General features: G+C 49.4%; 1 protein-coding gene and 1 long non-coding RNA gene across 2 annotated transcripts in view; one reads left to right on the forward strand and one right to left on the reverse strand.

The window, feature by feature from the left end:
- LOC309525466 overlaps positions 1-19,957 on the reverse strand; it is a 164,154-nt gene extending 144,197 nt beyond the window's left edge. Inside the window, exons 1-2 of the long non-coding RNA XR_014216315.1 lie at positions 19,078-19,957; positions 18,414-18,866 (exon numbers count right to left, since the gene is read on the reverse strand). This is a non-coding gene — a long non-coding RNA (uncharacterized lncRNA). The remainder of the gene's footprint in view (positions 1-18,413; positions 18,867-19,077) is intronic.
- The window catches only part of LOC309525209 (C-type lectin domain family 2 member B-like), a 55,473-nt gene that overhangs the window by 17,602 nt on the left and 16,348 nt on the right, over positions 1-21,523 (forward strand). The gene's annotated exons all lie outside the window — the stretch shown is intronic.

The raw sequence follows: 21,523 nt of genomic DNA on the forward strand, positions 1-21,523 counted from the left end.
CAACCTTGATGGCAGAAAGTGAAGAGGAATTAAAGAACCTTTTAATGAGGGTGAAAGAGGAGAGCGCAAAATATGGTCTGAAGCTCAACATCAAAAAAACGAAGATCATGGCCACTGGGCCCATCACCTCCTGGCAAATAGATGGGGAAGAAATGGAGGCAGTGAGAGATTTTACTTTCTTGGGCTCCATGATCACTGCAGATGGTGACAGCAGTTACGAAATTAAAAGACGCCTGCTCCTTGGGAGAAAGGCGATGGCAAACCTAGACAACATCTTAAAAAGCAGAGACATCACCTTGCCAACAAAGGTCCGTATAGTAAAAGCCATGGTTTTCCCAATAGTGATGTATGGAAGTGAGAGCTGGACCATAAAGAAGGCTGATCGCCGAAGAATTGATGCTTTTGAATTATGGTGCTGGAGGAGACTCTTGAGAGTCCCATGGACTGCAAGAAGATCAAACCTCTCCATTCTGAAGGAAATCAGCCCTGAGTGCTCACTGGAAGGACAGATCGTGAAGCTGAGGCTCCAATACTTTGGCCACCTCATGAGAAGAGAGGACTCCCTGGAAAAGACCCTGATGTTGGGAAAGATGGAGGGCACAAGGAGAAGGGGACGACAGAGAATGAGATGGTTGGATGGTGTTCTTGAAGCTACTAGCATGAGTTTGATCAAACTGCGGGAGGCAGTGGAGGACAGAAGTGCCTGGCGTGCTCTGGTCCATGGGGTCACGAAGAGTCGGACACGACTAAACGACTAAACAACAACATATATATATATACTTTATATATAGTCAATATAGGCACAGAGTTAATTTTTTAAACATTTTCTAATGGTGGTGTGCCTCGAGATTTTTTTCATGAAACAAGTGTGCCTTTGCCCAAAAAAGGTTGGGAAACACTGCCTTAGATAGTTGTTGAATGCTTTGGCATCTAATGGGAGGGCTTTCCACCTGCTCTCCTGGACAGGTGTTTTTGTGACTATTACTCTGTTGTCACAAAAAAACTCCCTGGTTTCACTGTGTAATGTTCAGATGGAAAGCACCGTCAATACAGTGGTATCTTGGGTTACAGACGCTTCAGGTTACAGACCACACTAACGCAGAAATAGTACCTTGGGTTAAGAACTTTGCTTCAGGGTGAGAACCGAAATCGCGTGGTGGTGGCACAGCAGCAGCAGGAGGCCCCATTAGATAAAGTGGGACCTTAGGTTAAGAACAGTTTCTTTTTTCTTTTTAAAATAATCTTTATTAATTTAAATTACACACATATACAAAGAATTTACAATCTCATACTACAAAAAGAAAATTAAAGAAAAAACAATTAAGGAAAAGGAAAAAAAGAAAATACAGAAAAAAGAAAGAAGAAAGAAGAAAGAAGAAGAAACCTTCTAAAAGTATATTTCCTTGGCATCTAATGGAAGGGCCTTGCACTTCTGCCAAGAAGGCCCTCTGCGTGGTGTTTGAAGGGAACACAAAATAAGATACAAAGGGGAGGGATCCCTTGTCTTGCACGAGGGCTGAAGGAGAATTACGGCTAGGACACTCCGTCTCCCTCTTCTGCCTTCAGGGGCAGCCTCTCTAGCCTCCGTGGGGCAGCGGCTTGCCCCGCTGTCCCCCGAGCTTGTGGGGCTGGCGATTGGAGATGCAAGCTTGCTTCTCCCCCCCCCCCGCCAGCCTTCAGACCAGGTCCGGGAATAGCGGGGTGGCGGCGCTCCGCCTCCCCGCTATCCCCCGAGCTTGTGGGGCTGGCGGGGCGGGGGGGAGAGAAGCAAGCTCCAGACCAGGTTGGGGAATAGCGGGGTGTCGGCACTGCGCCTCCCCGCTGTCCCCCGAGCTTGTGGGCTGCTTCATTTTTGGAGGGGAAAAGGTGCGTCCTATAGGGCGAAGAATACAGTAGTTCCTGGGCCAAGTCACAGGCTCACACCCTATTCAAACACAAACATACCTTTAAGACAGGATTTGTGAGGAAAGAGACAATGGGGAGGTTTCCCACTTTGACCTTGCAGAGAAAACATTTACTCAGTTTAGGGATCAAAATGGTTCCAGGTCGGTCTTCCTGTGCTGATCTATGTACCTGCTTGGTTGGTACACTTATGAACATTACCATATATCTAAGACCTCAAAATTCCTATCATATCCCTAAGGTTATAGCATGCTGTGAATTTAATATCTACCTTCCACAATCTCTCCCATTGATCCATAGATATATATTGTATCCAAAATCCTGTGCCCATTTCACCATAACTGCCTTGACTTGTTCTTCTTTTGTTTCCCATTCCAAAAGGTAATCATAGATTCATGAAATATTTTTTCCTTTAATAAAAATTAGTTCTCTTTCAAATTTAGATGTTTCTTTTGCAATTCCTTGTTTTAAATCCATGGCCAATCTTTGGTGTAACTGAAAATATTGTAACCAATCTGTTAGGTGACTTTTTTCAATGTAGGCTTGTCTTTATCTTTTTCTAGGACTAATCGGTTAAGAACAGTTTCAGGTTAAGTTGGACCTCCAGAACAAATTAAGTTCTTAACCTGAGGTATCACTGGCCTAAGCACCTCTCTGGCCAGGGGAGTCCAGGAGGCTCCTTGCTCTAGCTTATTAAAGAGGCTGGACATCAGCTAGAGTGCAGGTGATGCAAGTATTGGTGTGAATCTGACCTAACAGAGGTACGAGTACATAGACATTCTTTCATAGACAATGTGACACTGGCTCTGTATGCATAGCACTGGCTGCCAGTGGCTACTGGGCCCAATTAACAGTGTTAGCACTGGCCTATGAAGCCCTAAATGACTTGGGATCCAAGTACCTAACAGAGCGCCTTCCCCCAACTCCAACCACCATGGACCCTGTGATCAAGTGAGTGAGACCTTGATGGTGGCTGAAGAATGCCCAGACATTTGGCAGCTGAGGCCTCCTGATCCTGGGCAAGCCCTAGATCACTGGATGGAAGACTGAGATGGTTTTCAGAATGTATTAACTGTTATAAAACATTTTCGCTTGCTACCCTAGGTTCCTTAAGGAAGAAGGGCAGAATTAAAAAAACAACAACCCAATAAATAATTTAAAAATGATAATGACCACCTGGATTTAATGTCAGGTTGTTTCCCTTTGTTCATCCCAAAATTGCCCTCCTGCAATGTGGTCTGTGGCTAAGATATCATTTTTTGGTTCTGTCTGGAGAGGAGTTGCACCAATGGACCCATTCCTGTCCTGCTCCCATGCAACTGGTTGGCCATTGGGGAGAAAAGGATAATGGACACGATGGGGACCATTTCTGATACTGTCATGTTAATGTTTCCCTTTTCCTCTTCCTCCGTGCTATATTTTCCGAGCTGATTTGTATACCAGAGGCCTCTTTTGCCTAGCTTGGCAATCGCTAGTGGTTTTAAACAAATAAATTTGACTTGACTTCATGCATCTCCAGCGCCATAGTTTTTCTCCTTTGCTTAAATTCCATTGCTTTGCATCTCGCCCCCTAACAAGGAGCACCAGTGGTAATGGCAAAGGTAGTGGAGAGTTTGTACTGCTCATTTGGCAGAAACATGAAACTGAGACATCAGAGTCCTTGGCCCAGTACAATGTGCCATGGGTGGCGCTGTGGCCTAAACCACTGAGCCTCTTGGGTTTGGTGATCAGAAGGTTGGCAGTTCGAATCCCTGTGACGGGGTGAGCTCCTGTTGCTCTGTCCCAGCTCCTGCCAACCTCCTGCAGTTCAAAAGCACACCAGTGCAAGTAGATAAACAGGTACTGCTGTGGCAGGAAGGTAAATGGTGTTTCTGTGTGATCTGGTTTCCGTCACGGTGTTCCATTGAGCCAGAAGTAGTTTAATCCTGTTGGCCACATGACCTGGAAAGGTGTCTGTGGACAAACGCTGGCTCCCTCAGCCTGAAAGCGAGATTAGCACGACAACCCCATGGTCACCTTTGACTGGACATAACCGTCCAGGGGTCCTTTACCTTTTACCATTTACTTGTGTGATAATCCTGCCAGCAACCACCTTCTATGCCAGCTTTTAAATAGCCGCTGAGAACTTTTCCATTCCGTCATGCTTTCTTATTTTATTTTATTGGATTTCTATACTGCCCTATACCTGGAGGTCTCAGGGCGGTTCACAGAACAAAATCAAAATATAAATATATGGTAGGAATAGCAATGATAGGGGGTCAGACTAAAAAAGGGCATGTGACAAATTGCCTTTAAAAAAATAATGCCGTTGTTTTGCAGCCAGGAAGAACCACAAGAGATTCCATCAGCCTTAGTTTGCTGCCATGTGCAGTCTGTCTGCCAGTGCTCTTCATCCCACATTACAATATCCAAGTGGCAACTAAGTCCATCCATACAGAATGAGTTGGAAGGGAAGCAGCGGCGGAGCAAGTTGATAGGGTGCCTGGGGCGGTGCGCGTGCCCTGCGCCCAGGGGTGGGGCCAGCTGCCCACAGGGGCAGGGCCAGCCATCCACGGGGCAGGGCAAGCCAGGGCAGGGTGCTCCGTGGGGCCTCCGAGGAGTCTGCCTGCCTCCTCCCACTCAGCTGCCCTATAACTGAGGAGGAGGAGGCAGGCGGACGTGTGGCTCAGGTGCGCTGCAGGCCCCGCAATGAGTGCCGCCCGGCATTTTGTCACCCCCCTCAGTGGTGACACCCGGGGCGGACCACCCCCACTGCACCCCCTTCCTCCGCCCCTGCTTTGAAGGTCACCTGGTCCAAGCCCACCTTAGGGCAGGATAGCCCAAGTGAACCATCTCTTCTTACCCCTCCTGCACGTCTCCCACACAGGGCTTCTTATAGCCCTGGAACAAAAACCTTGTACAGTGGAATATTTCCCCATAGTGGGGCATTGGCAAAAGAGCTGGCAAAGAGTATCTCACTTTTGAGCACTTTTTAATCCCAGGTTGCCGGAAGAACGCCTTACTTAAGCACCTTTCATGTTTGTGACACAGGAATGAGTCATGTGTTCTACCACACAGATTATGGGGAATTAGCTACTAGCTGTGATGACTATGGTCTGTCTCCACAGAAAGAGGAAATAATTCTTCTGAATAATACTAGCTAGAAACTGCAGGAATAACACTAGCTAGAAGCTGCAGGAACTACAGGCATCTGGTTGGCCACTGTGAGAACAGGATTGTGGACCGGATGGGTCATTGGCTTGATTCAGCAGACCCTCCATATGTTCTTATGATCATAGTGTTGCAATACTGAAAGTCATGAGAACTTAAAATGCAGGACAAAGGCACCCTGTTGCAATCTGCTGCTCCTGTTGCAATCAGTATTTTCTCCCGAAAACCCCTTGTGCAATCGCCTTCTCAGCACACGCTGCTCACATGAAACTCATTCAACTATCCCACTATTATTAATATTTATTAAATTTGTGTATTGCCCTTCATCCAAAGATCACAGGGCAGCTCTCCAGATAAAAAAATGAGAACACAAAATGATAAAACAGAAACCAATATCCTCCCAGAAACACATTTCAAAGACCATAGAAAGTTCAATCAGCCCAAGGAAAACAATTTTGCCTGGCGCCAAAAGATCTGTAATGAAGGGTCTCAGAGGATGATTGCATGGAAGCCTTCAATCCCTTCATTCCTGCCTCCCACTATGACTCCTGCCATCACATTCTCCAACTGCATTTCCTGAAAAGGAGGGGGGGGTCAGATTAACCCTGCGTGTACACAAGGAGTGGGGTAGGCCTGCCCCCAGCTCCCAATGCGGCTTGCGGGCAGATACATACCCTCCAACATAGGCCCAGATGAAAATAGGGACATTTCTCACTCCCCACCCCACAACTGACCCTCCTCAACCTCCCATTTTTGTGCCCCCCACCCAGCATTTCCTATCATAAGAAGGGTGGCTGCCACCCCCCCCTATTGCACCAACGGGGACACTGCACACACACCCTCCACCATCCTGAGGAAACCCCTCAGTCCTGATTTTTCTCTTATTTTATACTTTGGTAGATTTACAAAAAAAGAAAAGCACGCGCCATTAAATACATTTTAGAAAGGGGCAAGATTAGACGTGGATGCACAAAGCATCATCATAATAATCAAGACCCCTTTCTTCCCTCCCTGTCCCCTGCCTGACCCTCAGAGGGGGCGCATCATGTGGGGCTGGGCCTCAGTGGTGGCAGCCTCTCCCCAACGGAGGAGGCCAGCAGCAGTGGCCATGGAAGAGGCCGGGGAGAGGCAACAGGGTGGTCCCTTGCCACCTTCACTCGGGAGAAGCACCAGCTCATCCTCCTCCCTCAGCTCAGTGGTGGCAGCCCTGGTGTGAGAAACAGGGACATTCCAGGGTCAAAGCAGAAGCCAGGGTGGCTTTCGTAATTTCAGGAGTGTCCCTGGAAAATTGGGACTCTTGGAAGATAAGATGATACCCTGTCAGCTGCCTTTAACCACAGTCATTTTTTAAAAAAAACCCATAGACTAATAGTAAGCATGTTAGTGATTAAGGCTGCAAAAATAGTCAGCTGATGGGAGGGAGTGTATACAAAAACCCCCGAGGTCAAAATGGGGATTGCTAATGCTGAGGCATTCTTCTTTAGATCTGCTTCTTTAGATTTACTTCTCGTTTCAGAATAAGGTGCTTGTGCTTTACTTCTGCTTTTATTCTTGGATACCAATAAAGTAAATCAATGTGGGTGTGGTCATTAAATAAGATTTAAGTTGGAAAGATTAGTGCCTATTATTTCTGCTTGGACACTCAACTGCCCCCTCATGGGCTAGTCAAGGGTTCAGCTCAATTCACCCCAGAAGGATGGGGCTGGTTGTAGAGGAGAGGAAGGCAACCTCATGCTACAGGTGGACTGGAGGAAGCCAATCCAGGGCACTGAGTCTGGACTTAGGGGGTCGAAGGCCCTGTTTGGGGAGGAGGGATCGAGGGAGGGTGCCTTCAAGGGATCCTTCCCCCAACATTGCCCCGGTCTGCCACTTCACCCGCAGAGGGGCAATGTAGGTGGGACCCATGGACGACTGATGTTCAGGTGATGCTCAGGCAGGTGCAGCCCCAGGAGGAACCCTGGGCTACAAATGTGTTTGACGTGTCAGTGGTCAATGCATCAATGCATCTTGCACTGCACATTGTTTGCTGCAGTGAGTTGTGTTCTTCTTCCTTGCACAAACTGAGTGATTTAGTGCTGTTACGGAAAAATTCTGGGTGCAGGTTTACTCCGCTGCCCAGCTGGTCAGGGTGCCACTCTCCGCAGGTCTCTCCTGGTTAGCAAAAGAAGGAATCTCCAACCAAGTAAAGAAGCAAATAAGCGGTCAGTAGACCTGATCTTTATTGTTGCAACAAGGTTCTAACACACATGGAGTAGGAATCCTGAGCATGGGGTTTTGTGGACTTTTAGGACTTTTAAGACCTTCCCCCCCTCCCCATAATACATTTCCAGATACATCACCAACGTGTCATAGAATCATAGAATCATAGAGTTGAAACAGACCACAAGGGCCATCGAGTCCAACCCCCTGCCAAGCAGGAAACACCATCAGAGCACTCCTGACATATGGTTGTCAAGCCTCTGCTTAAAGACCTCCAAAGTAGGAGACTCCACCACACTCCTTGGCAGCAAATTCCACTGTCGAACAGCTCTTACTGTCAGGAGGTTCTTCCTAATGTTTAGGTGGAATCTTCTTTCTTGTAGTTTGGATCCATTGCTCCGTGTCCGCTTCTCCAGAGCAGCAGAAAACAACCTTTCTCCCTCCTCTATGTGACATCCTTTTTTATATTTGAACATGGCTATCATATCACCCCTCAACCTCCTCTTCTCCAGGCTAAACATGCCCAGCTCCCTTAGCCGTTCCTCATAAGGCATCGTTTCCAGGCCTTTGACCATTTTGGTTGCCCTCCTCTGGACACGTTCCAGTTTGTCAGTGTCCTTCTTGAACTGTGGTGCCCAGAACTGGACACAGTACTCCAGGTGAGGTCTGACCAGAGCAGAATACAGTGGCACTATTACTTCCCTTGATCTAGATGCTATACTCCTATTGATGCAGCCCAGAATTGCATTGGCTTTTTTAGCTGCCGCGTCACACTGTTGACTCATGTCAAGTTTGTGGTCAACCAAGACTCCTAGATCCTTTTCACATGTACTGCTATCAAGCCAGGTGTCACCCATCTTGTATTTGTGCCTCTCATTATTATTTTTTTGCCCAAGTGCAATACTTTACATTTCTCCCTGTTAAAGTTCATCTTGTTTGTTTTGGCCCAGTTCTCTAATCTGTGAAGGTCGTTTTGAAGTGTGATCCTGTCCTCTGGGGTGTTAGCCACCCCTCCCAGTTTGGTGTCATCTGCAAATTTGATCAGGATGCCCTTGAGTCCATCATCCAAGTCGTTGATAAAGATGTTGAATAAGACCGGGCCCAAGACAGAACCCTGTGTCACCCCACTAGTCACTCTTCTCCAGGATGAAGAGGAACCATTGATGAGCACCCTTTGGGTTCAGTCAGTCAGCCAGTTACAAATCCACTGAGTGGTAGCCAGTGGCATAGCGTGGGGGGTGGAGGGGGGTCCGGCCGCACCGGGCACAACATCTGGGGGGGGGGGCGCGTTCGCCGCCTCCGGAGTCGACGAAGAGCCTCGGGCGCAGGCTGTAGCAGAGCCCCATGTCTCGCGGAACCAACGAGCTGGCAGCGGCTCGCGGAACCAACGAGCTGGCAGGGCCGCGGAGGGCGCACCAGGAAGCCCCTCCACACAGCCCCTCCGCCGCCGCTGCTGCTGCAGCTGCTGGGCCATGTTGCATTTTCCTCGCCTCTCTGCCCTCCTCCTCCTCCGGGCAAGCGGCGTCGTTTGGGCGGCAGCGCCAGCGGCAACATGCCTCAGATCACCTGACACGGACCTGCCGCCACCACCGTGGCTACCTTACCGTAAATACCCCAGCCCAGGCAGCAGCAAGAAGAAGCTGGCAGCGGTGGCAGGTGTTACAGAAGGGGGGGGTTAGGGGTTAGGGGGCGCAAATTACTTGCCTTGCCCCGGGTGCTGACAACCCATGCTACGCCGCTGGTGGTAGCATAGTCAAGACCGCATTTTACCAGCTTCCTTACAAGAATATCATGGGGCACCTTGTCGAATGCCTTGCTGAAATCAAGGTAGGCTACATCCACTGCGTTCCCTTCATCTACCAGAAGTCACCAAGAAGGAGGGGATCTTGCGTGGTAACATGAGTCCATCATTCATCCCCATATCAGATTCAGACACCTTCTAAGTACCCACCATCAAGAGAAGAATAAAACTATTTACACCTATCCTTGCCCTCAGGGCTTTCCTGAAGATGGGCTTTGTGAACACCTGGCTTCAGCAAACTCCATCAAAGGCTATCTGTGTGGTCCATTGTTATCTTTTCCCCACTCTCTGGGGAGGGGGGAGGTGTATGTGACTCTATGCCTCAGGGATTATGGAGGCAGGGAAAGCCCTGGATACCTCTCTTCCAGAGAAGTCATTAGCCACTGGAACCAAGGAAATGGGTCAAACTGTTGAATTTTGGCGATTATTTGCTTCTATATTGGATAGTCGCAGGAAACAGTATGATACCTGATATCCACTTATTGCTACAGATTTATAGACTACGTTTTAGAGGCTGCAGTGGGGACTTGGGATTTTGGGGGGAGTCGTTTAACTCCCCACCCCCACTCAGTTCCTGTTTTTAACAGTTCTAGGTACTTTACAAATTCTTAAAGTTTCGTTTTGAAGTTTCTTGTTTAAGTTTCGTTTCCTCTCCCTCTCTGCCTCCAAATTTCTCAAATAAGTCATGGTCAAGGCGATCTCACAGTCTTGGCACTCAGCCCAAGTCCTCATAATCAGCGAAGGCAGGGGAGGAAACTGCAGCTGTGGGACAAAGGGGAAGCCCTCCGCCTTCCATTCCGTGACGTGCAGTGGTAAACATGAAGAAAAACACATACCATGTGTCATGGTTTCTTCCTCAAATGGCTGCGGCCACCCAGCAGAAGAGAGGAAAAGGAAAAATGGACTTGTCCGAAACTCCTCATGAATGTGAGCACTGTCTGCGTGGAATGGCAGCAGTGGGGAATATCTTGGGGCCTCAAAATTTGGCGTCCCTTGCCCTCCATTCTATAAAATAGTTGTGGTGGCCTCTGCTGCACCCCCAAGGCTCTGTCCCCTCCCCAAATCTGCCCCGATGTCCGGCAGGAGTTCAAATTCTCACAGGCCCCAAATATAAAGATGAGAAGGGTAAAAATAATAATCTTGGTTACCAAGCCCCAGGAGTTTGTAGGAGCTGAAGGTGGTGGGGCTATGAGGAAAAACCAGCTCATTTGGACTTGCCTAGGCAGGATCCAAGCTGTCCCAACATTCATTAAGAGCTTATGCTCCAAGGTATAATTCAACCCATGTCATACTGGCTTCAGAATTATGCTTTGTGGGGGAAGGGAGTCTCAGTACGCAACCATAGATTGAGAAAGGGAAATAATTAGGAGGTAATTAGGTAATTAAGTAATTAGGAGAGGTGCCATCTGCTTGCTCTTCCATTCTTTTGAAGGCACTTCTATTTCTCTTGGTCCTCTCAATCCTCCATTTCCCCAATTTTCCTTCCTTCCTTCCTTCCTTCCTTCCTTCCTTTCTTTCTTTCTTTCTTTCTTTCTTTCTTTCTGTTATCCCCCCCTCAAAAAAAATCTTATTTTCTCTTCCATGTTCTTTCTTTTGTTTATAAAATGTATGTTTATAAAATGTTTAAGGGTGGGCTCTGCAGTGGCTGCTTGTGCAGTAGGGAGAAAATGCTTAGAATAAACCTTGACATTTGTACGGTTAGTGCTGCAAACAAATTAAAAAATAAGAGGATGTCACGCGTGCAGTTAGCTGACACTTGTGGGTGTTGATAAACAGCTCAGATATGGAGCTGAGAATAAATTTCTCAGAAAAGATGCTTTGATAATGTTCTGTATTGCAACTTCCCTCCCCTAACCCCAAAAAGTCACCTTGAATAATGTTCTCCTAATGTTCTCAGCCTTTCTGTGTAGCTGCTGATTCTTCCACACAATGCAATGGAACGGGGCTAGCTCTGGGTCACTGGGGGGGGGCAGGTTTGGAGTATTGTCCCTCCCCCCTCCTGAGAATATTCAACAACATTATTCCTCAGTTTTGTTTTCTGAAAATAGGTTGGATAATTTACGGAGGGAGTTCCTGTGTTGTGTTTTTCGTCAAACCCGCTTGTAACCTACAGGGAAGAGGAAGGAGAAAGGAGGAAGGGTGATATGAAAAAGAGACATAGCTAGATGGGGGAAGCACTCCCCAACTGTTATGTACTGAGAACAATAGGATCCAAATTGCAGCAGTCTGATTAGTCCTAGAACAATAGGATTCAGAATGCAGCAGTCTGATTGGCCCTGGAACAATGCAGCAGCATGATTGGTTGGCAGGAACCACCCAATCCTGCTCCAGATTGAAGTGAATCCACAACCTGATTGGCTTACAGTAGAATTCTGGAATTAGCCAATCATGTGCAGCCCATTGTGTAAATAATGTATATAAGGCAGATACTGGGAGGGGACTTCCATTCATTCCTCCTCACCACTATGAGCTGAATAAAGAGCATGAAATCACTTTGCGACTCTGAGTATATTTCACTGGCGACGAAGGTGGGATCCCGCTGAGCTGACTGCCACACACAGCACCGCAGCACCGCCACCTGCCGCACCGCTGCCTCGCACCGTGTATCCAGGCTTCAGCTCCGAGACACAAGGAACTCAGAATGGCAACCAACAGCAGCTTCTCGCCATTCAACCCAGCATCTGGAGACTGGGAAGCGTACGCCTCCCGTTTCACCTTCCTCCTGGAAGCCAAAGGGGTCACCGACGAAGAAGACGCCAAGAAGAGGGCAATATTCTTCAGCGTCTGCGGAGAGGAGACGTTTGAAATCGCCCGGGCTCTCCTTGCGCCTGAAGACGTCGCTACTGTTCCATACAAAACAATAATGGAACAGCTGAAGGGGCACTTTTCGCCACAGCCCTCAGTGGTGGCTCGTCGAAATGCCTTCTACGCAAAGCGACAAGCCCCTGGGGAAACCATAACTGGGTTTGTGACCTCTCTCCGCCAAGCCGCCCGGTTCTGCAACTTCTCAGAGCTGGAGAACATGCTTCGTGACCGCCTCGTCGGTGGCCTGAAGGATGAGAAGCTGCAACGACGCCTCTACGCTAAGAAGGACCTAACGTTCCAGGTCGCTCTGGAGGAGGCCCTGGCAACGGAAGCTGCCGAGAGGTCGACGCAAGAGGCACGGCCGAGCCTGCCATCCCAACCAAGGGTCCACCACGAAGACCTCACCGACGACTCAGGATCCGACAGGGAGGAGGTGCACCGAGTACAGCAGCGCACTCAAGCAGCGCACAGACCACAGCTGCCTCGACGAGAAGGAGGAAACTGCGCAAGCTGCGGGGAGAGTCACGAGAGGAGGACCTGCCGTTTCCGCAACGCAGAGTGCAGGCAGTGCAGAAAATCGGGACACATCGCCCGGGTGTGTCGGGCTCGGCCCACCCGACACCAGGCATCAGATGACCAACCCAAGAGCCCCAGGTCCCGGGGCCCAACGCACCAAGGCAACTCGACGGAGCTCACGGACTGCCAGGTATACCAGTTGCCCCACCCCAACGTAGAGAAAATTTATGTAGAGGTACAGATAGAGGGGGCCCCATGCCGCATGGAGCTTGACACGGGTTCAACTCTATCCATAATCTCGGCAAAGACCTTAAGGAAACTGTGTCCTACTGGGGGTCCCAAACTCAGGCCGGCCCCATTCACCCTACGGGACTTCCAGAAACGTAAGGTCCCCACAATGGGGGTGGGGACCTTCAGGGTGCAATACCGAGGGCGGACGCGGCAACTGGACTTGCTTGTGGTCAAGGGCCCCTACATTAGCTTACTGGGATTGGCATGGTTTGGACCACTGGGGCTAGCTGTCACCGGGGTGAACCACACTACCTTACAAGTGGACGTGGACGCCATATGCAAGGAATTTCCAGGGGTTTTCGACGGGAAATTGGGACAGTATACGGGCCCCCCCATTGCGCTACAGCTTGACCCCGCAGTACGACCGGTCAGGCTCAAGGCCCGCCGGGTCCCGTTCGCCTTGAAACCCCGTATAGACGAGGAATTGGACCGACTCGTGGAGCAAGGAGTGCTGGAGCCAGTGCCTAATGCCCCCTGGGAAACTCCAATCGTCACACCCGTCAAGCCTAATGGTTCGGTCCGCATCTGCGCAGACTACAAGTGTACCATAAACAAGGCCCTCACGGCCCACGCATACCCAGTGCCAGTGGTCAGCCATGTCCTTGCCACCCTGGCTGGGTCGAAAATTTTTGGCAAGCTGGACTTGGCCCAAGCATATCAACAGCTGCCAGTAGATGAGGCCACAGCAGAGGCACAGACGATTGTGACGCACAGAGGAGCGTTCAGAGAAAGCGGCTGCAATTCGGGGTCAGCGTGGCACCAGGCATATTCCAGAATCTAATGGACTCTCTCCTTAAAGGGATTCCTGGTGTCACCCCCTTCTTCGATGATGTGTTGATTGCCGGGCCCACACCAGAGGAGTTTGAGGACCGCCTCCGCACCGTTCTGCACCGTTTCCAGACGGCGGGTCTCAAGGTGAAGCGGGAAAAATGTGTACTAGGAGTGCCTCAGGTGGACTTTCTGGGATTTATGGTGGACGCAGAAGGGGTCCACCCGACTGGGGACAAGGTACGGGCCATTTGTGATGCCCCCGCGCCCAAGAGCAAGACTGAACTTCAGGCCTTCTTGGGATTATTGAACTTTTACCATTCCTTCCTTCCCCACAAGGCGGCGGTAGCGGAGCCCCTACACAGACTCCTGGACAAGCGGGCCCCTTGGGTGTGGGGCCAGCGCCAGGAGGCCGCATTCCAGGCAGTCAAGGACTTGCTTGTCTCAAACTCTGTCTTGGCACACTTCGACGAGAGGCTGCCGGTGGTGCTAGCATGCGACGCCTCACCCTATGGCATTGGCGCTGTCCTGGGGCACCAACTCCCGGATGGAAGAGAGGTACCGGTGGCGTACTTTTCCCAGACACTCAACGCAACCGAGCGGAACTACTCGCAAATTGACAAGGAGGGTCTGGCAATCGTGAAGGGAGTAAAAAAATTCCATGATTTCTTGTACGGGCGGCCCTTCACCGTGGTGACTGACCACAAGCCGTTGCTTGGCTTGTTTGCCCCCGAAAAGCAGACCCCCCAAGTGCTGTCTCCTCGCGTCCTCAGGTGGTCAATTTTCCTTGCCAGCTACCAGTATGCACTGATTCACCGACCTGGGAAGGCGATGGGCCATGCGGACGCCCTCAGCAGGCTACCACTACCGGAAACAGGCCCCGACCCAGCACCTGCACAAGAGGTTATGAGCCTGGAGCTGCTTCCCGACCGCCCCATTCAGGCACAAGAAGTTGCACACCATTCCAAGAAGGATAGGGTCATCTCCCGGGTCCTGGACTGGGTGTGGAGGGGATGGCCCAGCAGCAGCCCCGGGCCAGAATTCGCCGGCTACACAACCCGCAAACATGAACTGTCGGCCCACAAGGGGTGCCTGTTATGGGGAAGCAGAGTCGTTGTTCCCCAGCCCCTCCGCAAAAGGGTCCTCACAGCCCTACACGAGACACATCCAGGGGTAGTAAGAATGAAGGCCCTTGCCAGGAGTTATGTGTGGTGGCCAGGGATCGACGGAGAGATAGAGGCCTGGGTCAAACACTGCCAGGCCTGCCAAGAATCCCGCCCAGATCCCCCAAGGGCCCCAGTCCAGACCTGGGAGTCCGCCCGAGCACCATGGTCACGCCTGCATGTGGATTTCGCTGGCCCCTTTCAGGGGAAAACATTCTTCATAGTGGTGGACTCCTACACCAAATGGCTGGAAGTCGCACTGGTACCGTCCACTTCCACGTCCGCAGCCATCCGGGTACTACGCAGGCTGTTTGCAACCCACGGGCTCCCTGACACTCTCGTCTCAGACAACGGGACTGCATTTACGTCAGGAGAATTCCAAACCTTCACAGCACAGAACGCCATCCGCCACATCCGTTCGGCGCCATTCCACCCTGCCACCAATGGCCAAGCAGAACGCATGGTGCGGACCACCAAGGACACCCTTCGCCGCATGACGCAAGGGGACTGGGAGTACCGCCTTGCTACATTCCTTCTAGCACAGCACAGCACCCCCAGCTCAACGACTGGCCGGAGCCCCGCTGAACTACTAATGGGTCGGCGCCTTGCAATCAGATTGGACCGCCTTCACCCCGATAGAGCTCAGGATGAGGTAGTGGTGGGGGAAGGCAGGAACCCCCGGACCTTCGAAGCCCAGGACCTAGTGTATGCAAAGAATTTTGGGGCAGGCCCAGCATGGGTACCCGCCACGGTCACCAGGGTCACTGGCCCAGTGTCGTACGAGGTGCTAACGGATGGGGGGCAATGCTGGCGCCGCCACTGCAACCAGATACGGCGACGATTCCCGGGAGAAACCCAGGAGGAGGACAGGTCAGAGGAGTCCCAAGGGAACAGCGGGGCAGTGAGGCCCATAGAGCAGGAGGGGCCAGCAGGAGAGGCAGAATCAGTAAATACAGAGAGGACCCGTGAGGCCGAAAGGACACCAGAACCAGAACCACGACTGAGCGAGCCGTTTGCACCAGACCAAACAACCCCATCACAGCCAGCATCCTTGGAACACGAGCCAGAACCTGGAGCCCGGACCAGGGAACACCCCAGGCCGCAACGCACACGTAGGCCGCCGGCATACCTTGAGGACTATGAATGCGACCTCCCGGGCAGGACTGGAACTTAGAGGGGAGGGGTGTTATGTACTGAGAACAATAGGATCCAAATTGCAGCAGTCTGATTAGTCCTAGAACAATAGGATTCAGAATGCAGCAGTCTGATTGGTCCTAGAACAATGCAGCAGTATGATTGGTTGGCAGGAACCACCCAATCCTGCTCCAGATTGAAGTGAATCCACAACCTGATTGGCTTACAGTAGAATTCCGGAATTAGCCAATCATGTGCAACCCATTGTGTAAATAATGTATATAAAGCAGATACTGTGAGGGGACATTCATTCATTCCTCCTCACCACTATGAGCTGAATAAAGAGCATGAAATCACTTTGCGACTCTGAGTATATTTCAGGCACTCTTTCGCCCAGGAGGCAGTGATGATTCACCACTTGAATAGCTTTAAAAGAGGGCGAGAAAGGTTTGTAGGGGAGAGGGCTATTGAGAGCTTCTGGCCATGAGGTCTGTGCTTTGCCTCCTTCTGAGTTTCTGGAAACTGCAGACGGGCAGAGAGCTCTTGTGAGTTTCCCACAGGCATCTGAGTGGCCCCTGTAAGAACAGGGTGCTGGACTCCTTATGCCCATGGCTTGATCCAGCCGGGCTATTCTGATGTTCTTATAGTCTTATGAAGCTCAGTTTAATAAACAGTTCTCATGCTGAACCAGGGGGAAATTCAGGACAAAGAAGAATGAAAGGAGGGGAGGAGGGAAATTCCACCCCTTTTAGTTCTGGCTTCCCGGTTGGCTTCAAACCAAGTACTGCAATAACAATTGCAGGAAATCAGTTCCATTCCAGAAATCAAGGAAATTTAGTAGCTGCTGCCAAAAAGCCTGTATAAGGAAATTTGGCGCCAGCTAAAAACATTATGTTGTAGATAGGCCTACAAGTTGCTTAGAAAGTTGAGGTACATAATTATAATCTGCTTTAATATGTTACTTTTGTATATTTTAAATTAGGGTTGTACAGTGGTACCTCAGGTTAAGTACTTAATTCGTTCCGGAGGTCCATACTTAACCTGAAATTGTTCTTAACCTGAAACACCACTTTAGCTAATGGGGCCTCCTGCTGCCGCTCCACCGCCAGAGCACGATTTCTGTTCTCATCCTGAAGCAAAGTTCTTAACCTGTAGCACTATTTTTGTTACAGATAGGTAGCCGTGTTGGTCTGCCATAGTAAAAAATAAAATAAAATCCTTCCAGTGTACACTTCTTCTGTGTATCTGAAGAAGTGTGCATGCACACGAAAGCTCATACCAAGAACTAACTTAGTTGGTCTTTAAGGTGCTACTGGAAGGAATTTTCCCCCCCCACACTATTTTTGTGTTGTCTGTAACCTGAAGCGTATGTAACCTGAAGCGTATGTAACCTGAGGTACCACTGTATTTTTTCTGATTTTATTGTTTTATCTTTTTGTATACCGCTCTGAGGCTTTTACAATAAAGTGGTGTGTGACTCTTATGATTCCCAGGTTTTGGGGAGGCAGAAACAGGGACTCTCCTGTGCATGAGTAGGTTAGGGTTTTTCTTTTTACAATCAAGCGGTGTTCCACCCCCTCCATGTTCCACTTCCACACTTTGGGGATATTGAGGGAACCTGGTCCCGACCCCCTAAAAATATTTAGGGGGCCCAAAAGTGTTTGGCATCCAGGAGCAGCCCTCATGCCAAGTCAGAGGGGAAGGCGAGACAAAGATAAATGAAGGGGAAGAAGGAAATTCCACCCCTTTTTGTTCTGGCTCGCCCTGTTGAACAAACTAACAGCAGTTCCAGAATAAACATTTGGCTTGCTGCAATCAGGGCTGGATTCGGGTTTGATGAGCCCCTAAGCTACTGAAGGTAATGGGGTTCTTATATGTCCAGCAGTCCTTTGTCAACAACAAATTGTTGCTGCTTTTTGTGTTGAATATATGCTGTATGGTAATTTATGGACCTAATAGATATCTAAAGCCATTTGCACATAACAAAATATGTATTTTATCAAAGTACATCCAGGTTTTTTTCCCTTTACATTTTTTGGGGGCCCCCAAGACAGTGAGGCTCTAAGCTGTAGCCCTAACCCCGCGGTGAGTGCCGCCCGGCATTTTGTCACTCCCCTCAGTGGTGACACCCAGGGCGTCCTGCACCCACCACACACCCCTTCCTCCGCCCCTGCTCCTAGGCTGAGACAGGCTGGAAATTAGGCTGTACAAAAATGCTAAGAGTTTTGAAGAGACCAAGGACTCAGCTACATTAGTCAAGAAACAATGTTTTGAATGTGTTATAAACATGCAACACCAGATGGTGCCAGAGAGCAGAAAGAATTTCTATGCGATTTTTACATAGCGGTTTTGTTTTTGTTTTTTTGGAGACAAGGCGATGAAGAATAGACGTTAGAGATGTTTATAAAATTACAGTCTTTGTGCCAAGTTTGATTGATTAGCATTAATAATTGTATTATAAATTGGTACTGTTATAATGAGGCTATTATTGGAATGTAATTGAAGTGGAAAAGACCCTGATGTTGGGAAATGGGATGACAGAGGACGAGATGGTTGGACAGTGTTCTCAAAGCTACCAGCATGAGGTTGACCAAACTGCGGGAGGCAGTGGAAGATAGGAGTGCCTGGCGTGCTCTGATCCATGAGGTCACGAAGAGTCGGACACAACTAAACGACTAAACAACAACAACAAAACTGAAAACTAATAAAAATTTATAATTAAAAATAATAATCACATTATAGATTCAAAAATACATGATGCGTTCATAAGGCTGCCGAGAAACTAGTCCTACTTATCGTAATCAGTTATAAGACTGGTTGCTCAGTATTACTAGATGGTATCATTATCACACAATGATGAGAATCAGGAGAGGAGTTAATGTCAGGAGGGGTGTGTAATATTTTCCCTTCATTATCTCTTCCAGCAACATGGGGTTGCGGGAGGCTTAGTTGAGTATTCATTCTCTCCTGTGTCTACATATAAAGCATTACCAAACAGAGTAAAAGCTGCTTTATCTTCACAGGATGTTAGCATTGACAAGACTACCCACCTCAAAATTAAACAGATGTCTGGGAACAAAGAGATCAAAACTAACATTGATGTACTCCAGGTGGTGCACATAATCTGGTCAGCCCAGCTGAAAGAGAAGGATGAAAATAGAAGCATGATTTCAGAACCTGTTCATGCAATGATGCGTGATTTCCTTCCTGGGCTTGGATTGCAGGTGTTGAGAAACCTATGTTAGGGTTCCCATCTTCTGAGCTGCAAAAACCCAGACGCATTCAGGGCACTCCCCCTCCCCTCCCCACATCTCTGTCCCCCGCCCCTCCCTGCCCCACCTAACCTACCTTTCTCCATTCATCCTCCTTCACTGCCCTCTGGGAGCGTCGGGAGAAGCGGTACGGCAAGGTCTCCACCGGCTTGACAGAAGTGGCACATGCCGGGCAATTTGGTGGCTTGGAGGCTTGGTGCTGGCGGCAAAATGGCAGCACTGGCAGTGGTGGTGTTGCAGAGCAGACCCCGTTGTGGCACTTCCAGGTGGTGCGTGAAGGGGGGTGGAGAGTGGCAGGCCCTGAAAAGCGCTTGCCCTCTTCCACTCTTCAGTGGCATGTGCGTGCCCCTCAAAAGAACACACACACATATATGTGTGTGTGTGTGTGTGTGTGGTATATCCCTAAACCTGGACATTTCGTGTAGAATGCAAAAATCCCATTAGCTAAAGTGGTACCTCAGGTTAAGAGCAGCTTCAGGTTAAGAACGGACCTCCAGAACAAATTAAGTTCTTAACCCGAGGTACCGCTGTAGGCATTTTCTTTCCACATGTCCCACATGCCCCCCCCCCACTCCAAATCATTTCTGAGGTGTCAAGAGAACACTAGAACATTGTGCATGGGGGAGGAGAGGGGAGATATTTCCATCTGGGGAGGGGGAATTCCATCTGAAAATGTTTGTGCTGATGGAATGATCACCTTGACACATACCCAATGCTACCCACTGTGTTTCACCTTTCCAGAGCAGTGCTGAGCCAGAATAACTACACAGGTACTACTCAAGCAAAAATGCTGCTGAGTAAGTATGCTCATGAGGTATGCGGGTGGCGCTGTGGTCTAAACCACTGAGCCTAGGGCTTGCCGATCGGAAGGTTGCGGTTCGAATCCCTGTAATGGGGTGAGCTCCCATTGCTCGGTCCCAGCTCCTGCCCACCTAGCAGTTTGGAAGCACGTCAAAGTGCAAGTAAAAGGTAAAGGTAAAGGTACCCCTGCCCGAACGGGCCAGTCTTGACAGACTCTGGGGTTTGTGCGCCCATCTCACATCTATTGGCCGGGGGCCAGCGCTGTCCGAAGACACTTCCGGGTCACGTGGCCAGCGTGACAACGCTGCTCTGGCGAGCCAGAGCCGCACACGGAACGCCGTTTACCTTCCCGCTGGTAAGCGGTACCTATTTATCTACTTGCCCCCGGGGGTGCTTTCGAACTGCTAGGTGGGCAGGCGCTGGGACCGAGCAGCGGGAGCGCACCCCGCCGCGGGGATTCGAACCGCCGACCTTTCGATCGGCAAGCCCTAGGCGCTGAGGCTTTAGCCCACAGCGCCACCCGCGTCCCCAAAGTGCAAGTAGATACTGGTAAATAGGTACCGCTCCGGCGGGAAGGTAAACGGCGTTTCCGTGTTCTGCTTCGCCAGAAGTGGCTTAGTCATGCTGGCCACATGACCCGGAAAAACTGTCTGCAGAAAAACGCCGGCTCCCTCGGCCATAAAAGCGAAATGAGCGCCGCAACCCCAGAGTCGTTTGCGACTGGACTTAACTGTCAGGGTCCTTTACCTTTTAAGTATGCTTATGAGCAATGCTGTGTTTCTAAAAAAATGTTCAAGGGTACTCTCACTTTCCTACTCATATTGAAATACTGTCTCTCAATGAGGCCAAATTTAGAGTCACAAAATGTTTAGGGGTATGCATCCCCCTGCGTCCCCCCAGGAAAAAAAGCACTGCTAATGAGTGTCCTGGAGAGTTTCCTGCATGGAAAAACCCTAGCACTTTTGTACTGACTTAAACTGTATTTTGGGTTAAAATAAAAAAAATTCCTTCCAGTAGCACCTTAAAGACCAACTAAGTTAGTTCTTGGTATGAGCTTTCATGTGCATGCACACTTCTTCAGATAGGCTCTCTCAGCTATCTGCCTATCTCCCATTCCCACCACCCTTCTGAGTAATACCCCTCCCCACCTTCTCACTATATAGAAGGATCTGGCAACTTCTGTTTCAGTGTATCTGAAGAAGTGTGCATGCACACGAAAGCTCATACCAAGAACTAACTTAGTTGGTCTTTAAGGTGCTACTGGAAGGAATTTTTTGTATTTTGGGTTGAAAGCTTAATGTTTACTTGTTAAATATTTGCTAAGATTAACGAGTTCGAAACAGCGTTTTCAGGCTCCTGGCTAAAGTTGATCTTTAGGCTGTTTGTTCCACGTTGAGGCAGAAGTCAAGGATTCAACTCAGCAGAATGAGCAGAAGCAGAAGTGATAAGATCGTAGTTAAAACAAAATAAAAAAATTCCTTCCAGTGGCACCTTAGAGAGCAACTACGTTTGTTATTGGTCTGAGCTTTCGTGCACATGCACACTTCTTCAGATAGTAGTTAGTACACAATGCCTTTAAGGGCAGGTGTCCCATTAAGACCTTCAAGTCCAAAGGCAATAATCTCCTAATTGCACCACTGTTCGACCTTTTACAACCTTCTGTGTTCTTGTTAATGTTCAGTCTTATCAGCTCACCTGCAGATTGTGAGGGAAATAGATGA

This window comes from Podarcis vaucheri, assembly GCF_965113315.1.
Source record: "Podarcis vaucheri genome assembly, chromosome: 2".
NCBI classification, from domain to species: Eukaryota; Metazoa; Chordata; class Lepidosauria; order Squamata; family Lacertidae; genus Podarcis; species Podarcis vaucheri.